Genomic DNA, 9,756 nt, shown 5'->3' with positions numbered 1-9,756 from the left:
GACCTGAACCCCTACTCATGTCCCTCTCGAGCCAGCCCTCCTTATGAATCAGAGCCATTTGTATAACATCTAGGTAGGTCTTGCGTGCTACCTTGCTCAGTAGCCCTTCCATGATGGATACAAGTACATTGTGCCAGTAAAAACATCAATCGTTTTACATGAAACTCAATTACCAGCTTCATCTACCAGCTTATTATGCTTTCAGGAGTTTCCTCCCATGCTCACTTTGCCAGTTTCCACTAGATTCAGAATAACTTAGTTGCTCTAAAATAGCAGAGTAAATGCAATCTATCCTAAGGGGTCTGTTCTACCTTTCACCTACTAGAGCAAAAGAAATGCAAAGCCAAAGTAACTAAAAACTGCCAATGCTCCCCAAATTAATAATAATAATTAAAAAAAAAACCAACAGGTTTTTAATGCTTTTCTATTCTTTTCAATGTTAGCTAGATATCATTTTCCTTATTCCAGGAGGAGATGTTTGAGTAGAAACTTCAAAGCAAATTTATTTTCTACTTGTGCTAGAAACTTCCAAGCAAATTTATTTTCTACTTGTGCTTTACTTTACCACACCAGTTTTATGACTTGCAGTCTCCTTCTGAGTGCTGTTCCCTGCCACCCCTTTTATTTTCTTTGCAAGTACCATGTGCTCTGTAGCAGAGCTCGGTTCATATTTTGTACTCAAGTTGCATGGCAAACTGAAAAAAAATTGCTGTTTTCTCTATTGATTACAAGTTGTAATTATAATGCAAGTCATACATTACTTGATAATGTATGATAAAGCATGTCCTCAGCTGATAGAAATTAGGACAGCTCCACTGTTGAGCTATGCCAATTATATGCATTGAAGGATGAACCCATCAATGGAAATTAAGAGGCAGTGCTGCTTGTTTTAGTATTAATAATCAACTAGCTTTGGTTTTCTCTTAAAATAATCGTTAGCTAACATACTATTTTGTTTCCTCTAATTGAGAAAATACAATAGAAAAAGAAATCTGGTAGCTAGTAGCAGACCTACTAACATAGATACAAAACTCAAGTTCCGTTGACCGAGTATCTTTACATTCACTGACTAATCTTCCCCTTTCATTTCCCCGCATAAATGCAGGATGGTTGAATGACCTAGATAATGGAAAATACATTTCATAATCACTCATAACAACTGGGAAAAATATGTTTCTTTTTGTATAATCTGAAAGCCTGAATTTTGTTGAAAGCAGAGAAAAAAAATTACTACCTTTCTCCTTATGACAAATGGGTATCTTAGACACATCCATGCATTGGATGCATCAGTGAATTTTCTAGGTATGTTCCTGCCTATGTATTCAAGTATCACATACAAACAATAATCAACTGATACCCTGCCCTGCCTACTGAGGCATACCCAGCCTTATATTCTCAGAAAATAAAATGAAAGAAGAAATCTCGTGGCTTATCTATGTTCCCTTGTCTCACAACCTTTTGTGTTTGATCTTTGGTTCATATTTATGACCTATATTTATAAATAATCCTTTTATGGAAATGCTTGGAGTTTCATCAGAAAGTTAGAGGAGAATAACTGGAAGAGTTATGTGGTACAGTGATACAAACAATTCCCAAACTTGCCACGCCAGTGACGACTAACCCCAGGATGAGCATAGGCACCATTCCTAGAAAAGTCCATTAAGCAAAGCCTCTAAGCAGTCTCTATGCTCCAGCGTCTGCTGGGTGTGGAAATGAAGGGTGGCTGCATGCTGTCAGAAGTGCTTTGCTCTTGCAACCCAGTGAATGGTGATACAGAAAGCAAGAGGAAAACATGTTCTCTGCCCCCCATCCAAGGTTGCCTCTTTTTGTAGAAACAGATCTCAGGGCTCAAACTTACCAAGCGCAAGGACAGAAATTCACAAAAGCAGGTAAAAGATGAGCTCTTTCACTACCTTTCTTACCATGGGGGCTACCTACCAATCTTTGTGTGTCGGGAAGAAAGGGATAAACTCTTGACTTTCCTATTGGGACCATTTCATGAGGCCAAAAAATCTCCAGACTCTCCTGTCCAGGGTTAGGACCTTGTCTAAGAGAAAAGAGGCCTATCATCTGCTTATGTTCAGTGACTTTTCATCCAACAACTGTTCATTATAAACTATGGGATGGAATGCAGGAACTAGAACCCATGTCCTCTCCACAGTTGCCAACCGAGGACTCCAATTTGTCATTAGTACACCTTCTCTTAGCCTCTCTAGCCCAGCAAATTCATAAGGCTTTTCTACAAAGTAGAATGGCTTCAACAGGAGGGATAAAAAGTGCTCCCTGCTCCAAGTACGGTTTAGCGGTTAGGGGATCCTCAGGGCACTTAGGCCATATGGGCCTGAAACACAGCCAGGAGAACAGGGAACGGGCTATTCATATTCTGGGGTTGTGAATACTGCATAAAAGGGTTTGGCAGTACTTTCTTGGCTATACTTTAAAAGAAAGGAATGATCTCCGTCATGGTTTCCAAGAAAATGACATAAGTACCTTATTCCAGGAAAGGTTTCAGGGAAATACCTCGCTGCAGCTCACAGTTAGGCCTTAAGCCCAGGAGAAGGAGCTGTAGAATGGAAGTAATTTCCTACTGACCAGTAAAGGAGTCTCTCTGCTCAGGACACTCACTACCACGAGGCCCAGTCTGAGGCAGTTCACTTTCCTCATTCATTTTATGAGGAGCAGAGGTGCCTAATTCAAGGTTCTGGATTACACACTCAAAACCAGATGCGTAAAAGCTGCAATAAGTAGAATAAAATAAACCAGCAAGCACCAAAATCTGATAGACCTGGCTCTGAGGAGGAAGACATCCAGACATAAAAGGACCATACAATGGGCTACATTCAAGAAATACACAAGAAGTAACACCAGCACAAGTGTAATTGAGTGCACAACTTGACATGAGCAAAGGATGCTGGATTGCTGGAGAGCTCAGAAATGCAATGCATGTATGTACGTACACACAGGCAGAAGTGTCAAAGCAAGTCTATGCTCCATTCCCATGGGGCATATTATCACCATCTGGGGGATGATTGATATTTATTTGTCTAGCTTATGCACACACACCACTGCTGCATTTTAGATGAAGTCTCTCAAGTTAAATAGTAAAAGGAACAATAAGACAACCTGCTGACAACTCCAGCTCAGACTAAAAGAAACAGCCAGGAATCTCACAGCTTAGAAGAAACTCAAAACGGTTATTCACCCATACATTTTCACTTCAGCGATAAAATGGCGTGTTTCTCTGTTTATATACTACCTAACTTTGTAGGGATGCGGACCGCATTTTCATTATGTAGACTTAAAGTATATCAGGCAAATAGAAAGGTCTCATGCATTGTCCGGAAAAAGGAAGGGTCAAACTGAGCCCCTATTTTGACCTTCATGTTTTTTGCTCCACTTAAACCAAATGAGTTTGGCCCACAAAATTTTGCAGCAGCTGTGAGGTTCTGCAGTTAGTTTATATAAGCTTTACTGAGTTTATGCTTGGAGAATGCTGAGTGGTTAGGGGGATACTACACACTAAACCCTTGCCTCTTTTGGGAAAAAGTGTATTAAGCTGTCATTTTTGTGTGCATAAATAGGAAATGTTGAATCAACTTCTGACTTTGTAGACATCTCGTTTGTTTTTCAGCTGCTTTTTTTTTTTTTTTGAGGTTTGATAATTTACTTAGTAGCTTTGAACATTTGCAGGAAGAAAGCCACTGAAATGCCATTCTGCCCATTTACTTGGGAGCACTGTTGATGGAAGGTACAGATGGCATGCACATGTAAAGAAACCGGGAGATGCAAAGTTTTGCTGGAACCTACTCCTCCTCTGCTTGCCGAAAGCATGTAAAATGTTACTCATCAGAATTTGGACCAGAATTATTATATAAAATTATGTCTCCTGCCTATTAACTTCTACTTCCAAAAATCACAAAGCAAGATATGATAGTATTGTGTTTTCTAATGTCTTGGTAATATTTATTTCCACAACTGTCCTAAAACCTGTCTCAATCCTGAATTCCAGATGCTGACCAAGAAGGGTCACATGTTGGAAATTACCTTGACTGCACTAAGAAAGCCTAGTCCATCGCCATTAGTAAATACTTACCATTCTTAGACAACAAATAACACTCCGTCAGCTAAAGCATTTGACAAAGATGGTGGGACAGCTTCTCTGTTGCCTACCATACTATATAGTCTTTTAATGTACCACAAACATCTACCGAAATCCCACAATCAAAATCAGATACATAATTCTGTGCATCTTCCTTGTGTGGTGCAAATCACTAAGCAGGACACGAGGCAATACAGAGCTATATTGGTGGGCAAAATTCTCAATTTTACGCTGGTGTAACTCCAGCTTTTTCAACTGAGTTGCACTTGAATAAAGCCAGACTAATATAGTGGTGAGACAGACCTGATATATCTACCGTATTTTGTATCTATGATTACAGCTTAAAAGATCTGCTTCAAGTAAAAGAGATGTTTCGATTACGTACGTCAGCATATGAAACCACCATTTTTTTCTTATGGGTGGCAATTATTTCATTCTTGAAGATTACTCTGTTATGCACCTATCCAAATGAATATATTACATTCAAATATTAGCAGTGACTCATGGACCACTAACAACTACAGAATCCCAGATGATGAAAAGTTGGAAATATATATTTTTACAGATCCTTTTTGTGGTTGGTATCTTTAATAATGCCAAATGATTTACCAGCGTCTCTTAAGAGTACAGCAGTAAAGACTCCCATCTGTTAGAGGGCTGATCCAGCTTGTTCTCAACTTTTTTGAGTCAGTTTATTATCATCTGGGAGTAGTTCTCAGTCTGGTTCTTCTTCTTTTATTTTTTTCCTTTTTCTTCTGTTTTGGGGACATAGGGTAAAAAGAATAAGTCATGAACTGGAACGGCGACTACGGGCTTGTTGGATTTTTTTAATGTAGGAATAGGTCTTTCAAGAATGGTTAGGATTTGCACAAAGCACAGACTACAGACACTTTCTTCTTTTTCTAGCTTAATTTTTTTTTCCCTAAAATTTTAACAGCCTGGAAAAACTGGGAAAATATGAAAATGGTATGTAGAAGATTTAAACTGAATCAGAATCCAGCCTTTATTGCCCAGTCATTCACTTTCCACTTTTGTTTTCACATGACCATTCAGTTTTGGTTTTCCAGAAAGTACAAGAAATGATAGTGTCAAAATGCAACCAGATAGCTCTTTTTGTGGCATGACTGATTCCAAGCAGGACTTCACTGCAGCCTCGGATAAGGGGAGGCCTAAGGAGATTCCAGTTTCTCCACCCCTGACAGCCTCTCCCAGGCACTATGTCGGCCTTCTTCCCGCCACTTCTTCCTGAGACAAACTGCACCAACAGTTTAACTCAACGTTACCAGTCTGTGAAGTTGGGGAATGTTTTTACAGGAGTGGATTTAGGACAGAAAGTAGGTAAAGGAGAATGAAGAGATGAGAGAGTTATGTAGGGAAGGCAGATAGGAGGATGTGGAAGAATTTTACATGTTTGATACAGGTTACGCGGTTCCCAGCAGTGAGAGAGAAATGGGAGATGAGACTGGGCAATGGATTTTTGCACCAAGAAAAAAATCTACACATTGCAAGTTTATTACAGCCTTCAGAAATAGTTCGGAACAACATGTGTGAGGAACATCTGAATAACCACACAAGCTTTTCTTAAAAACCTTCAACCTGTTCATTCCTCTATTCCTTATCTCTCTGAAGTTTTCATTAGCTGCATCCTTTCTTTCACATTTGCCATTTCAAAGTTATATTAAAATACATTAAAACTAATGTCCTGGTCTATTCAACCAGTGAATATTCGACTGCAGCAAGCAAAGATTTCTCTCTCTAAGACCAAACACTTAAAAACAAGGCAGGTACATGGATCTCTCAGTCCTGGCTTCAGTTCGCATCACAGCAGCCAGCTGTTTCAACTGACAGAGAATCAAGCCATCATCTCCCAAACCACAAACATACTACATCTTATTCAGAGTGAAATAAGAGACCTGTTTCCTTTTGACAGTTTGGGGAACAGGTGGGGAAAATTATCATGTCATTCTGAGCGTTTTCTTTTGGGCTAATTATTACATAGTGTCTATGCTCTTACAGTTTTTGTGAATGTTATCAACAGACCTAACACTTTACTTTCTTTTATTAACCATTAAGAACAGAAGCTTTATGCGCAAAACAGAAGCCTTGAATTTCATTGCATGGAGGAGTGTGCTATTTTAGTATTAATTCCACATTTTACCCACTTTCCGTTTACTTTGGTCCTGGGGAACTTTGGAGATGAAAGCCTGAAAGCCACTGCAGAGTCTATGCATTGGAGAATGTCATGGCCTGCTCTTAATGTGTGTAGGCAGCAAACTGCACCCCTGTTGACACAAGAATCTCCACATATAAATGGCATGAATGTCTGTCTTGTGTCTAAGTTTTGCTTTCTTTTTGTAGTAAAAAAAAAAAAAAAAATTAAAAATCTACAGCTAGAATAAAATACCAGAAACCACTAATCTTCCTTGATATGGGCCAGTTGATACAGGGTGAGTGAGAATCTAGCCAACAGAATTATTCACTTCATCTAGCACTTGTTCGTTATTAAAATGATGCTCTCTGTTTTACTGCTACTACTCCGGTTTTTGTTCATTCTGTTCTCATCAAAATCTCATTATGTATTTCCATGAGAAAACACAAAGCATGCAAGTCCGCAGATGCGCCCAAGTGTAAAACATCACTTCTGCACTTGAAACAACCTTAATTTCAAGATTTGAATCTTTCTTCCTACGGTACTGATTTTACTTATCTTCCCGATATGCTGTCTGTGCTCTTTTTTCTGCCTGGTCCGAATCTCAGTCCTCATCCTTAATTGCTTGGTGTATTTCTAACTCAAAACTTGCAAGCTGATGAGCAAAAAAACCCACTCAGTGCCTTACAGAAGGTGTGTTTGGTAGGTTGCCAGGTCAGTTCTTTACACTGTAAAGAACTTGGGGTTGGGGCCATAGCTCCGTTTATGTTTGTGAATAATCAAACACATGTACAGCACTCTGGGTCTGATCCTGTATATCATAACATCAGTGATGTGGGACCAGATGCTATATGAATAAATGGGAATCTGTTGCATTCATATAGTGCCTTTTTTCCAAGGAACTCAAAGCACTTTACAATCTTTAAGCCTCACCACATGCCTGTGGGGTACAGCAGGGTAAGTAGGCCTGTAGCATTCTTTATAGAGCCAAGTACATTTATTCAAATGTAGCTGAATAATAATAATGCAACCATGACCTTCCATGACACTTACGTTCCTCAGGAACAATGAAACTGTCAGCCACAAGGGTGAGACTCGTGAGTCTGGGTGACAAAACTTTTTCGGCAGCTGGCCCACGACTGTAGAACTCACTTCCGTAATAGATTAGGATGACCACGAACTTCACCGCCTCCAATGCAAAATGCAAAACTTACTTCTTCAATTTAGTTTTCCCACCCTATCAACAAATAAGTAAAACAACCTTGATGGAAAACAAGAACCCTTCTATAGGGTTTTGTGAGTCATGCTACAGATTCTAACAGACAATTACTGCTCCACTACAGGATCTGCTTAGCATGCTTCAAAAAAAACCCTGTTTCAAGGATTTCATTCTTAAATAGCTTCTGGAGATTTTTAATTAATTTAAATGGAGCATGATTATATTCTTAAATTTACTTTTACAGAATTACTTTTGCAGGGGTGAAGTGGTGGCAAAGAAAGGAATTAACCTTAATTTCTTCAAAATATGTTTTTCTACACTGTTATGAACCTGTGTATACTGAAAAGTAATAGACTTGTTTCCAATCCAATAATGAAAGTGGAGGAAAATTTTAACAAAGACCACTCCCTTCAGGAATATGAAAACAAATGAAAACTAATCTGCAGGAAATATTTGGAAGCTAAGACACCAGACTCCTTCTCTGGGAGTAGTATGAACTTTGGAAATCTGGGAGTCAGAGGTACAATTATCTATGAAAAAAAATCTGTGCAATATTGATTAGCATTGGCACTTCAGATAACACTCTCATCACATATATTGGAATGGTATGTCCCCACATGAGTGCTTCAAACTGGCCATTTCTCAGAGATGGATGTTAAAATAAAAATTGCGTTTAGCGTACCAATCACTGTGTAATGTGTAACGCTGCTTTGCTTTCCAACTGGTTTACTGTCTTCCGGTGACAACTTAGAGCATTAAACTGAAAAGAAACAACTACTATTCCTCACACAAATCTCTTTGTCATCCGCTCTGGTTTTGCTAAGGTGCCATTTTCCCCCCTTGTTTCACAAGTCTCCTTACTCTTTAGCAAGCACTCCTCCAACCCCTTATGTTCCCCCTGTGCATATAGTAAGGCTGGAGTTGCCACAGTCTCCTTAATGTCTAATCCTTTAACACTGGGAGAGCATTGTATTGCAGCCCTAATGCAAGGATGAATTCTGGAATGTGGAGCCTGGAGAGAGGCTTATAGAATAAGAAAGAAAGAAAAAGGGAAGAGGAAAAAGGAATTGAGAAGAGAAAGAAGTCAAAACCACACATGGGACAGAAGGAAAAAAAGGGGATTAGGTGACAATATCCGACTGCACTGAAGGGTCAGGAGAATTAAGCTTCAGAGCAGCTTGCTCAATGTGTGCTGGGATAAAAAGACTCTGATATGAATAGAGGTGGTTCAAGTGCAGGCACATTGTGGAATGCAATAGGAGTCTGCTAGGGAACATTTAAGAGAGTTGTGCACTACTTTCATGTAGCAAATAATATATATTGTTTGCTGGGCAAAGATCTGAGCCTCCCTGTCACTTTTACAAGGTTGTTACAGAAGAACTAGAAATACAAGAATGGAATGAAATGGAATAGCATTACACTAAATGAAATAATAAATCAAATAAACAATCTGAGCATGTGCTTCTAAGATTTATTAATGCATATGATGTTTATATTGAATATAAACTTAAAGCAATAGATCCCTATCCAAAGAAAATCAGCACACTTGACATCAATGGAGTTAGATCGGTTTTTAACAAATACTTCAGAGCCTGATTTTTAATACCTCGTTGCACTGCGTGTGCAACTGAGTGCATAATCTTTTCATCAGGCCAGCTTTACATGCAGTTATTGACCTTTCTAAGCCATGTAGGTGCTGCATCTTGAAGGACACTGAGTCATTATAATTTTCATATATAATGAGAGTACTTCTATACAACTCAGTTGTTTAACTGAAAAATTACAGATACTTTAACTTTCCATGTAGTTTATTTTAAATTTCCTATTTATTTATTCACTTATTGAAGACAAAAAACTTAGCCTAAAAATGACAGCATGGTTACTTTATAAACAACAGCTCTCTACATCTTCCTGCAACACGGACAATGGAAGTTAAAATAGCTGGAATCTGAGAAAATGCCCTCTGTCCTTCTGACACGCTTTTTGCCCCAACATGGCTTCCTAATATAAGATGAAATAACAGCCTCATCTCAATCTGGCATGACTATCTGTCTATGAAGCAGAGAGAAAATTGAGAAACATGAGAGATGGAAGAAACAAGTCATGAATAATAAAAGAAAGTGATTCTTAACTATGTAAAGAGAATTCATTCAAGTCAACCATCTGGCACAGGGCACATCCTGCAGAGAGAGCAGCCATGGAAAAATGACAAAGTCAGTTCAGTTAATATTTCCCAAGAAGACACCACAGGAGACAAAGCTAGAGAGGAGCGTCACATCCAAGTGACTG

Source organism: Fulmarus glacialis, unplaced genomic scaffold (assembly GCF_000690835.1).
Source record: "Fulmarus glacialis isolate BGI_N327 unplaced genomic scaffold, ASM69083v1 scaffold5218, whole genome shotgun sequence".
Taxonomy (NCBI): domain Eukaryota; kingdom Metazoa; phylum Chordata; class Aves; order Procellariiformes; family Procellariidae; genus Fulmarus; species Fulmarus glacialis.
This window is presented reverse-complemented; position numbering follows the sequence as displayed.